Source organism: Synchiropus splendidus, chromosome 13, assembly GCF_027744825.2.
Source record: "Synchiropus splendidus isolate RoL2022-P1 chromosome 13, RoL_Sspl_1.0, whole genome shotgun sequence".
In the NCBI taxonomy this organism is placed as follows: domain Eukaryota; kingdom Metazoa; phylum Chordata; class Actinopteri; order Syngnathiformes; family Callionymidae; genus Synchiropus; species Synchiropus splendidus.
In genome coordinates, this window is record NC_071346.1 from 19,602,323 (window position 1) to 19,614,437 (window position 12,115).

The window sequence follows — 12,115 nt, forward strand, 5'->3', positions numbered from 1 at the left end:
CACTTCAGACAGCTCAGATTTGATGTGCAACTACTATGAAGACGCTTTGTGCTAAAGTGGGGGGTGAAATTTTCAAGTTCTGAAGATTCCCTCCAAATTTATGGCCTAATGCAGAAAACGCCTTTTCAGCCTGAGATAAGGTCGATTCCGGAACGGCAAACATAAAAATGTTCATAACTTTGGAAAAACACTTGAGACCGCTTAGATCTGATGTGCAACTACCAGAAAGACCCTTTCTGCTCTAGTGGGAGGTGAAAATTTTATGTTCTGAAGCTTCCCTGCAAAGTTATGGCACAATGCAGAAAACACGTTTTCAGCCTGAGATAAGGTGGGTTCCGGAACGCCAAACATAAAAATGTTGATAAGTTTGGAAAAACACTTCAGACAGCTTAGATTTGATGTGCAACGACTCGAAAGACCATTTCTGCTATAGTGGGAGGCGAAAATAAAATTTTATGTTCCGAAGCTTCCCTGCATAGTTATGGCACAATGCGTAAAACGCGTTTTCAGCCTGAGATAAGGTCGATTCCGGAACGCCAAGCATAAAAATGTTGATAACTTTTGAAAAAAACTTCAGACAGCTTAGATTTGGTGTGCAACTGCTAGAAACACCCTTTCTGCTATAGTGGGAGGTGAAAATTTCATGTTCTGAAGCTTCCCTGCAAAGTTTTGGCACAATGCGTAAAACGCGTTTTCAGCCTGAGATAAGGTGGGTTCCGGAACGCCAAACATAAAAATGTTGATAAGTTTGGAAAAACACTTCAGACAGCTTAGATTTGATGTGCAACGACTCGAAAGACCATTTCTGCTATAGTGGGAGGCGAAAATAAAATTTTATGTTCTGAAGCTTCCCTGCAAAGTTATGGCACAATGCAGAAAACGCGTTTTCATCCTCAGATAAGGTCGATTCCGGAACGCCAAACATAAAAATGTTGATAACTTTGGAATAACACTTCAGACAGCTTAGATTTGATGTGCAACTGCTAGAAACACCCTTTCTGTTATAGTGGGAGGTGAAAATTTGATGTTCTGAAGCTTCCCTGCAAAGCTATGGCACAATGCAGAAAACACGTTTTCAGCCTGAGATAAGGTGGGTTCCGGAACGCCAAACATAAAAATGTTGATAAGTTTGGAAAAACGCTTCAGACAGCTTAGATTTGATGTGCAACGACTCGAAAGACCATTTCTGCTATAGAGGGAGGCGAAAATAAAATGTTATGTTCTGAAGCTTCCCTGCAAAGTTATGGCACAATGCAGAAAACGCGTTTTCATCCTCAGATAAGGTCGATTCCGGAACGCCAAACATAAAAATGTTGATAACTTTGGAAAAACACTTCAGACAGCTTAGATTTGATGTGCAACTACGAGATAGTCCCCTTCTGCTGTAGTGGAATCTGAAAATTTCATGTTCTGAAGCTTCCCTGCAAAGTTATGGCACAATGCAGAAAACGCGTTTTCAGTCTGAGATAAGGTGGGTTCCGGAACGCCAAACATATAAATGTTGATAACTTTCGAAAAACACTTCAGACATCTTTGATTTGACGTGCAACTGCTAGAAAGACCCTTTCTGCTAGAGTGGGAGGTTAAAATTTCATGTTCTGAAGCTTCCCTGCAAAGTTATGGCACAAAGAAAGAAACACGTTTTCAGCCTGAGGTAAGGTGGGTTCTGGAACACCAAACATAAAAATGTTGATAACTTTGGAAAAACACTTCAGACAGCTTAGATTTGATGTGCAACTGCTAGAAACACCCTTTCTGTTGTCGTGGGAGGTGAAAATTTCATGTTCTGAACCTTCTTTGCAAAGTTATGGCACAATGCAGAAAATGCGTTTTCATCCTCAGATAAGGTCGATTCTGGAACGCCAAACATAAAAATGTTGATAACTTTGGAAAAACACTTCAGACAGCTTAGATTTGATGTGCAACTACGAGAAAGTCCTCTTCTGCTGTAGTGGAATGTGAAAATTTCATGTTCTGAAGCTTCCCTCCAAAGTTATGGCACAATGCAGAAAACGGCTTTTCAGCCTGAGATAAGGTCGATTACGGAATGGCAATATAATAATGTTGATAACGTTGGAAAAACACTTCAGACCGCTTAGATTTGATGTGCAACTAGTAGAAAGACCCTTTCTGCTATAGTGGGAGGTGAAAATTTGATGTTCTGAAGCTTCCCTGCAAAGTTATGGCACAATGCAGAAAACGCGTTTTCAGCCTGAGATAAGGTCAATTCCGGAACGCCAAACATCAAAATGTTGATAAGTTTGGAAAAACATTTCAGACAGCTTAGATTTGATGTGCAACTACTCGAAAAACCCTTTCTGCTACATTGGGAGGTGAAAATGTCATGTTCTGAAACGTCCCTGCAAAGTTATGGCACAATGCAGAAAACGCGTTTTCAGCGTAAGATAAGGTGAGTTCCCGAACGCCAAAGATGAAAATGTTGATAACTTTGGAAAAAATCTTCAGACAGCTTAGATTTGATGTGCACCTACTAGAAAGACCCTTTCTACTATAGTGGGAGGTTGAAAATTTCATGTTTTGAAGCTTCCATGCAAAGTTATGTCACAATCCAGAAAACGCGTTTTCAGTCTGAGATAAGGGGATTTCCGGAACGCCAAACATATAAATGTTGATATCTTTCGAAAAACACTTAACACAGCTTAGATTTGATGTGCAACTACTAGAAAGACCCTTTCTGCTATAGTCAGAGGTGAAAATTTCATGTTCTGAAGCTTCCCTGCAAAGTTATGGCCCAAAGAAAGAAACGCGTTTTCAGCCTGAGATAAGGTGGGTTCCGGAACGCCATACATAAAAATGTTGATAACTTGGGACAAACACTTCAGACAGCTTAGATTTGATGTGCACCTACTAGAAAGACCCTTTCTGCTATAGTGTGAGGTTAAAATTTCATGTTCGGAAGCTTTCATGCAAAGTTATGGTACAATGCGTAAAACGCGTTTTCAGCCTGAGATAAGGTCGATTCCGGAATGCCAAACATAAAAATGTTGATAACTTTCGAAAAACAGTTCAGACTGCTTAGATTTGATGTGCAACTACTAGAAAGACCCTTTCTGCTATAGTGGGAGGTCAAAATTTCATGTTCTGAAGCTTACCTGCAAAGTTATGGCACAATGCAGAAAACGCATCTTCAGCCTGAGATAAGGTGGGTTCCAGAACGATAAACATAAAAATGTTGATGACTTTGGAAAAAACACTTCAGACAGCTTAGATTTGGTGTGCAACTACTAGAGAGACCTTTTCTGCTATAGTGGGAGGTGAACATTTCATGTTCTGAAGCTTCCCTGCAAAGTTATGGCACAATGCGTAAAACGCGTTTTCAGCCTGAGATAAGGTCGATTCTTGAACGCCAAACATAAAAATGTTGATAACTTTGAAAAAACACTTCAGACAGCTTAGATTTGATGTGCAACTACAAGACAGACTCTTTCTGCAATATTGGGAGGTGAAAATTTCATATTCTGATGCTTCCATGCAAAGTTATGGCACAAAGCAGAAAACGCGTTTTCAGGCTGAGATAAGGTTGATTCCGGAGCGCCAAACATGAAAATGTTCATAACTTTGGAAAAACACTTCAGACAGCTTAGATTTGATGTGCAACTACTAGAGAGACCTTTTCTGCTATAGTGGGAGGTGAACATTTCATGTTCTGAAGCTTCCCTGAGAAGTTATGGCACAATGCATAAAATGCGTTTTCAGCCTGAGATAAGGTCGATTGCGGAACGCCAAATATAAAAATGTTGATAACTTTGGAAAAACACTTCGGACAACTTAGATTTGATGTGCAACTACTAGTAAGACCCTTTCTGCTATAGTGGGAGGTGAACATTTCATGTTCGGAAGCTTCGATGCAAAGTTATGGCACAATGCAGACAACGCGTTTTCAGCCTGAGATAAGGTCGATTCTGGAACGCCAAACATAAAAATGTTGATAACTTTCGAAAAACACTTCAGACAGCTTTGATTTGATGTGCAACAACTAGAAAGACCCTTTCTGCTATAGTGGGAGGTCGAAATTTCATGTTCTGAAGCTTCCCTGAGAAGTTATGGGACAATGCAGAAAATGATTTTTCAGCCTGAGACAAGGTGGGTTCCGAAACGCCAAACATAAAAATGTTGATAACTTTCGAAAAACACTTTGGACAGCTTAGATCTGATGTGCAACTACTAGAAAGACTCTTTCTGCTATCGTGGGAGGTGAAAATTTCATGTTCTGAAGCTTCCTTGCAAAGTTATGGCACAATGCAGAAAATGCGTTTTCAGCCTGAGATAAGGTTGATTCCGGAACGCCTAACATTAAAATGTTGATAACTTTGGAAAAACACTTCAAACAGCTTAGATTTGATGTGTAACTACGAGAAAAACCCTTTCTGCTATAGTGGGAGGTGAAAATTTCATTTTCTGAAGCTTCCCTGCAAAGTTTTGGCACAAAGCGTAAAAAGCGTTTTCAGCCTGAGATAAGGTCGATTCCGGAACGCCAAACATAAAAATGTTGATAACTTTGAAAAAACACTTCAGACAGCATAGATTTGATGTGCAACTACTAGAAGGACCCTTTCTGCTATAGTGGGAGGTTAAAATTTCATGTTCTGAAGCTTCCCTGCAAAGTTATGGCACAATGCAGAAAACGCGTTTTCAGCCTGAGATTAGGTGGGTTCCAGAACGCAAAACGTAAAAATGTTGATCACTTTGGAATAACACTTCAGACAGCTTAGATTTGATGTGCAACTACGAGAAAGACCCTTTCTGCTATAGTGGGAGGTGAAAAATTCATGTTCTAAAGGTTCCCTGCAAAGTTATGGCACAATGCGTAAAACGCATTTTCAGCCTGAGATAAGGTCGATTCTGGAACGCCAAACATAAAAATGTTGATAACTTTCGAAAAACACTTCAGACAGCTTAGATTTGATGTGCAACTACTAGAAAGACCCTTTCTGCTATAGTGGGAGGTGAACATTTCATGTTCTGAAGCTTCCCTGAGAAGTTATGGCACAATGCAGAAAACGCGTTTTCAGCCTGAGATAAGGTGGGTTCCGGAACGCCAAGCGTAAAAATGTTGATAACTTTGGAACAACACTTCAGACAGCTTAGATTTGATATGCAACTACTAGAAAGACCCTTTCTGCTATAGTGTTAGGTCAAAATTTCATGTTCTGAAGCTTCCCTGGAAAGTTATGGGACAATGCAGAAAACAATTTTTCATCCTGAGATACGGTCGTTTCTGTAACGCCAAACATTAAAATGTTGATAACGTTGGAAAAACACTTCAGACAGCTTAGATTTGATGAGCAACAACTAGAAAGACCCTTTCTGCTATAGTGGGAGGTGAACATTTCATGTTCTGAAGCTTCCCTGAGAAGTTATGGCACAATGCACAAAACGCGTTTTCAGCCTGAGACAAGGTGGGTTCCGAAACGCCAAACATAAAAAGGTTGATAACTTTCGAAAAACACTTTGGACAGCTTAGATCTGATGTGCAACTACAAGAAAAACCCTTTCTGCTATAGTGGGAGGTGAAAATTTTATTTTCTGAAGCTTCCCTGCAAAGTTTTGGCACAAAGCGTAAAAAGCGTTTTCAGCCTGAGATAAGGTCGATTCTGGAACGCCAAGCGTAAAAATGTTGATAACTTTGGAACAACACTTCAGACAGCTTAGATTTGATGTGCAACTACTAGAAAGATCCTTTCTGCTTTAGTGGGAGGTGAAAATTTCATTTTCTGAAGCTTCCCTGCAAAGTTATGGCACAATGCGTAAAACGCGTTTTCAGCCTGAGATAAGGTCGATTCTGTAACGCCAAACATAAAAATGTTGATAACTTTGGAAAAACACCTCAGACAGCTTAGATTTGATGTGCAACTACTAGAAAGGCCCTTTCTGCTATAGTGGGAGGTGAACATTTCATGTTCTGAAGCTTCCCTGCAAAGTTATGGCACAATGCGTAAAACGCGTTTTCAGCCTGATATAAGGTCGATTCCGGACCGCCATACATAAAAATGTTGATAACTTCGGAAAAACACTTCAGACAGCGTCGATTTGATGTGTAACTACTAGAAAGACCCTTTCTGCTATAGTGGGAGGTGAACATTTCATGTTCTGAAGCTTCCCTGAGAAGTTATGGCACAATGCAGAAAACGCGTTTTCAGCCTGAGATTAGGTGGGTTCCGAAACGCAAAACGTAAAAAGGTTGATCACTTTGGAATAACACTTGAGACAGCTTAGATTTGATGTGCAACTACTAGAAAGACCCATTCTGCTATAGTGGGAGGTGAAAATGTGATGTTCTAAAGGTTCCCTGCAAAGTTAGGGCACAATGCGTTAAACGCGTTTTCAGCCTGAGATAAGTTCGATTCCGGAACGCCATACATAACAATGTTGATAACTTTGGAAAAACACATCAGACAGCTTAGATTTGATGTGCAACTACTAGAAAGACCCTTTCTGCTATAGTGGGAGGTCAAAATTTCATGTTCTGAAGCTTCCCTGGAAAGTTATGGGACAATGCAGAAAACGATTTTTCATCCTGAGATAAGGTCGATTCCGGAACGCCAAACATAAAAATGTTGATAACTTTGGAAAAACACCTCAGACAGCTTAGATCTGATGTGCAACTACTAGAAAGACCCTTTCTGTTATAGTGGGAGGTGAAAATTTCATGTTCTGAAGCTTCCCTGCAAAGTTATGGCACAATGCGTAAAACGTGTTTTCAGCCTGAGATAAGGTCGATTCTGGAACGCCAAACATAAAAATGTTGATAACTTTGGAAAAACACTTCAGACAGCTTAGATCTGATGTGCAACTACTAGAAAGACCCTTTCTGCTATCGTGGGAGGTGAACATTTCATGTTCTGAAGCTTCCCTGAGAAGTTATGGCACAATGCAGAAAATGCGTTTTCAGCCTGAGATAAGGTTGATTCCGGAACGCCAAACATAAAAATGTTGATAACTTTGGAAAAACATTTCAAACAGCTTAGATTTGATGTGCAACTACTAGAAAAACCCTTTCTGCGATAGGGGGGAGGTGAAAATTTCATTTTCTGAAGCTTCCCTGCAAAGTTATGGCACAAAGCGTAAAAAGCGTTTTCAGCCTGAGATGAGGTCGATTCTGGAACGCCAAACATAAAAATGTTGATAACTTTGGAAAAACACCTCAGACAGCTTAGATTTGATGTGCAACTACTAGAAAGACCCTTTCTGCTATAGTGGGAGGTGAACATTTCATTTTCTGAAGCTTCCCTGCAAAGTTATGGCACAATGCAGACAAGGCGTTTTCAGCCTGAGATAAGGTCGATTCTGGAACGCCAAACATAAAAATGTTGATAACTTTCGAAAAACACTTCAGACAGCTTAGATTTGATGTGCAACTACTAGAAAGACCCTTTCTGCTATAGTGGGAGGTGAAAATTTCATGTTCTGAAGCTTCCTTACAAAGTTATGGCACAATGCAGAATATGCGTTTTCAGCCTGAGATAAGGTTGATTCCGGAACGCCAAACATAAAAATGTTGATAACTTTGGAAAAACACTTCAGACAGCTTAGATTTGATGTGCAACTACTAGAAAAACCCTTCTGCGATAGGGGGGAGGTGAATATTTCATTTTCTGAAGCTTCCCTGCAAAGTTATGGCACAAAGCGTGAAAAGCGTTTTCAGCCTGAGATAAGGTCGATTCCGGAACGCCAAACATAAAAATGTTGATAACTTTGGAAAAACACTTCAGACAGCTTAGATTTGATGTGCAACTACTAGAAGGACCCTTTCTGCTGTAGTGGGAGGTGAACATTTCATGTTCTGAAGCTTCCCTGCAAAGATATGGCACAATGCAGAAAAGTCGTTTTCAGCCTGTGATAAGGTCGATTCTGGAACGCCAAACATAAAAATGTTGATAACTTTCGAAAAGCACTTCAGACAGCTTAGATTTGATGTGCAACTACTAGAAAGACCCTTTCTGCTATAGTGGGAGGTGAACATTTCATGTTCTGAAGCTTCCCTGCAAAGTTATGGCACAATGCGTAAAACGCGTTTTCAGCCTGAGATAAGGTTGATTCCGGAACGCCAAACATAAAAATGTTGATAACTTTGGAAAAACACTTCAGACAGCTTAGATTTGATGTGCAACTACTAGAAAAACCCTTTCTGCTATAGTGGGAGGTGAAATTTTCATTTTCTGAAGCTTCCCTGCAAAGTTATGGCACAAAGCGTAAAAAGCGTTTTCAGCCTGTGATAAGGTCGATTCCGGAACGCTAAAAATAAAAATGTTGATAACTTTGGAAAAACACTTCAGACAGCGTCGATTTGATGTGCAACTACTAGAAAGACCCTTTCTGCTATAGTGGGAGGTGAACATTTCATGTTCTGAAGCTTCCCTGAGAAGTTACGGCAGAATGCAGAAAACGCGTTTTCAGCCTGAGATTAGGTGGGTTCCGAAATGCAAAACGTAAAAATGTTGATCACTTTGGAATAACACTTGAGACAGCTTAGATTTGATGTGCAACTACTAGAAAGACCCTTTCTGCTATAGTGGGAGGTGAAAATTTGATGTTCTAAAGGTTCCCTGCAAAGTTAGGGCACAATGCGTTAAACGCGTTTTCAGCCAGAGATGAGTTCGATTCCGGAACGCCATACATAACAATGTTGATAGCTTTGGAAAAACACATCAGACAGCTTTGATTTGATGTGCAACTACTAGAAAGACCCTTTCTGCTATAGTGGGAGGTGAACTTTTCATGTTCTGAAGCTTCCCTGAGAAGTTATGGCACAATGCAGAAAACGCGTTTTCAGCATGAGATAAGGTCGATTCTGGAACGCCAAACATAAAAATGTTGATAACTTTGGAAAAACACTTCAGACAGCTTAGATTTGATGTGCAACTACTAGAAAGACCCTTTCTGCTATAGTTGGACGTGAAAATTTCATGTTCTGAAGTTTCCCTGCAAAGTTATGGGACAATGCAGAAAACGATTTTTCATCCTGAGATAAGGTCGATTCCGGAACGCCAAACATAAAAATGTTGATAACTTTCGGAAAACATTTCAGACAGCTTGGATTTGATGTGCAACTACTAGAAAGACCCTTTCTGCTACAGTGGGAGGTTAAAATTTCATGTTCTGAAGCTTCCCTGCAAAGTTATGGCACAATGCAGAAAACGCGTTTTCAGCCTGAGATAAGGAGGGTTCCGGAACGCCAAACATAAAAATGTTGATAGCTTTTGAAAAACACTTCAGACAACTTAGATTTGATGTGCAACTACTAGAAAGACCCTGTCTGTTATAGTGGGAGTTCAAACTTTCATGTTCTGAAGCTTCCCTGCAAAGTTAAGGAACAATGCAGAAAACGCGGTTTCAGCCTGAGGTAAGGTGGGTTCCGGAACGCCAAACATAAAAATATTGATAACTTTAGAAAAACACTTCAGACAGCTTAGATTTGATGTGCAACTACTAGAAAGACCCTTTCTGCTACAGTGGGAGGTTAAAATTTCATGTTCTGAAGCTTCCCTGCAAAGTTATGGCACAATGCACAAAACGCGTTTTCAGCCTGAGATAAGGAGGGTTCCGGAGCGCCAAACGTAAAAATGTTGATAACTTTTGAAAAACACTTCAGACAGCTTAGATTTGATTTGCAACTATTAGAAAGACCATGTTTGTCATAGTGGGAGCTGAAAATTTCATGTTCTGATGCTTCCCTGCAAAGTTATGGCACAAAGCAGAAAACGCGTTTTCAGCCTGAGATAAGGTGGGTTCCGGAACGCCAAACACAAAAATGTTGCTATCTTTGGAAAAACACTTCAGACAGCTTAGATTTGATGTGCAACTACTAGAAAGACCTTTTCTGCGATAGTGGGAGGTGAACATTTCATGTTCTGAAGCTTCCCTGAGAAGTTATGGCACAATGCAAAAAACACGTTTTCAGCCTGAGATAAGGTGGGTTCCGGAACGCCAAACGTAAAAATGTTGATAACTTTGGAACAACACTTCAGACAGCTTAGATTTGATGTGCAACTACTACAAAGACTGTGTCTGGTTTAGAGGGAGGTGAAAATGTCATGTTCTGAAGCTTCCCTGCAAAGTTATGGCACAATGCGTAAAACGCGTTTTCAGCCTGAGATAAGGTCGATTCCGGAATGCCAAACATAAAAATGTTGATAATTTTCGAAAAACACTTCAGACAGCTTAGATTTGATGTGCAACTACTAGAAAGACCCTTTCTGCTATAGTGGGAGGTCAAAATTTCATGTTCTGAAGCTTCCCTGGAAAGTTATGGGACAATGCAGAAAACAATGTTTCAACCTGACATAAGGTCGATTCCGGGACGCCAAACATAAAAATGTTGATAACTTTCGAAAAACACTTCAGACAGCTTAGATTTGATGTGCAACTACTAGAAAAACCCTTTCTGCTATAGTGGGAGGTGAAAATTTCATTTACTGAATCTTCCCTGAGAATTAATGGCACATGCACAAAACGCGTTTTCAGCCTGAGATAAGGTGGGTTCCGGAACGCCAAACGTAAAAATGTTGATAACTTTGGAACAACACTTCAGACAGCTTAGATTTGATGTGCAACTACTAGAAAGACCCTTTCTGCCATAGTGGGAGCTGAAAATTTCATGTTCTGATGCTTCCCTGCAAAGTTATGGCACAAAGCAGAAAACGCGTTTTCAGCCTGAGATAAGGTGGGTTTCGGAACGCCAAACACAAAAATGTTGATATCTTTGGAAAAACACTTCAGACAGCTTAGATTTGATGTGCAACTACTAGAAAGACCCTTTCTGCTATAGTGGGAGGTGAACATTTCATGTTCTGAAGCTTCCCTGAGAAGTTATGGCACAATGCAGAAAACACGTTTTCAGCCTGAGATAAGGTGGGTTCCGGAACGCCAAACGTAAAAATGTTGATAACTTTGGAACAACACTTCAGACAGCTTAGATTTGATGTGCAACTACTACAAAGACTGTGTCTGGTTTAGAGGGAGGTGAAAATGTCATGTTCTGAAGCTTCCCTGCAAAGTTATGGCACAATGCGTAAAACGCGTTTTCAGCCTGAGATAAGGTCGATTCCGGAACGCCAAACATAAAAATGTTGATAATTTTCGCAAGGAACTTCAGACAGCTTAGATTTGATGTCCAACTACTAGAAAGACCCTTTCTGCTATAGTGGGAGGTCAAAATTTCATGTTCTGAAGCTTCCCTGGAAAGTTATGGGACAATGCAGAAAACAATTTTTCAACCTGACATAAGGTCGATTCCGGGATGCCAAACATAAAAATGTGGATAACTTTCGAAAAACACTTCAGACAGCTTAGATTTGATGTGCAACTACTAGAAAGACCCTTTCTGCCATAGTGGGAGCTGAAAATTTCATGTTCTGATGCTTCCCTGCAAAGTTATGGCACAAAGCAGAAAACGCGTTTTCAGCCTGGGATAAGGTGGGTTCCGGAACGCCAAACACAAAAATGTTGATATCTTTGGAAAAACACTTCAGACAGCTTAGATTTGATGTGCAACTACTAGAAAGACCCTTTCTGCGATAGTGGGAGGTGAACATTTCATGTTCTGAAGCTTCCCTGAGAAGTTATGGCACAATGCAGAAAACGCGTTTTCAGCATGAGATAAGGTCGATTCTGGAACGCCAAACATAAAAATGTTGATAACTTTCGAAAAACACTTCAGACAGCTTAGATTTGATGTGCAGCTACTAAAAAGACCCTTTCTGCTATAGTGGGAGGTGAACATTTCATGTTCTGAAGCTTCCCTGAGAAGTTATGGCACAATGCAGAAAACGCGTTTTCAGCCTGAGATAAGGTCGATTCCGGAACGCCAAACATAAAAATGTTGATAACTATGGAAAAACACATAAGAATGCTTAGATTTGATGTGCAACTACTAGAAAGACCCTTTCTGCTATAGTGGGAAGTGAAAATCTCATGTTCTGAAGCTTCCCTGCAAAGTTATGGGACAATTCAGAAAACGCGTTTTCAGCCTGAGATAAGGTGGGTTCCGGAACGCCAAACATAAAAATGTTGATAACTTTGGAAAAAACATTTCAGACAGCTTAGATTTGATGTGCAACTACTAGAAAGACCCTTTCTGCTACAGTGGGAGGTT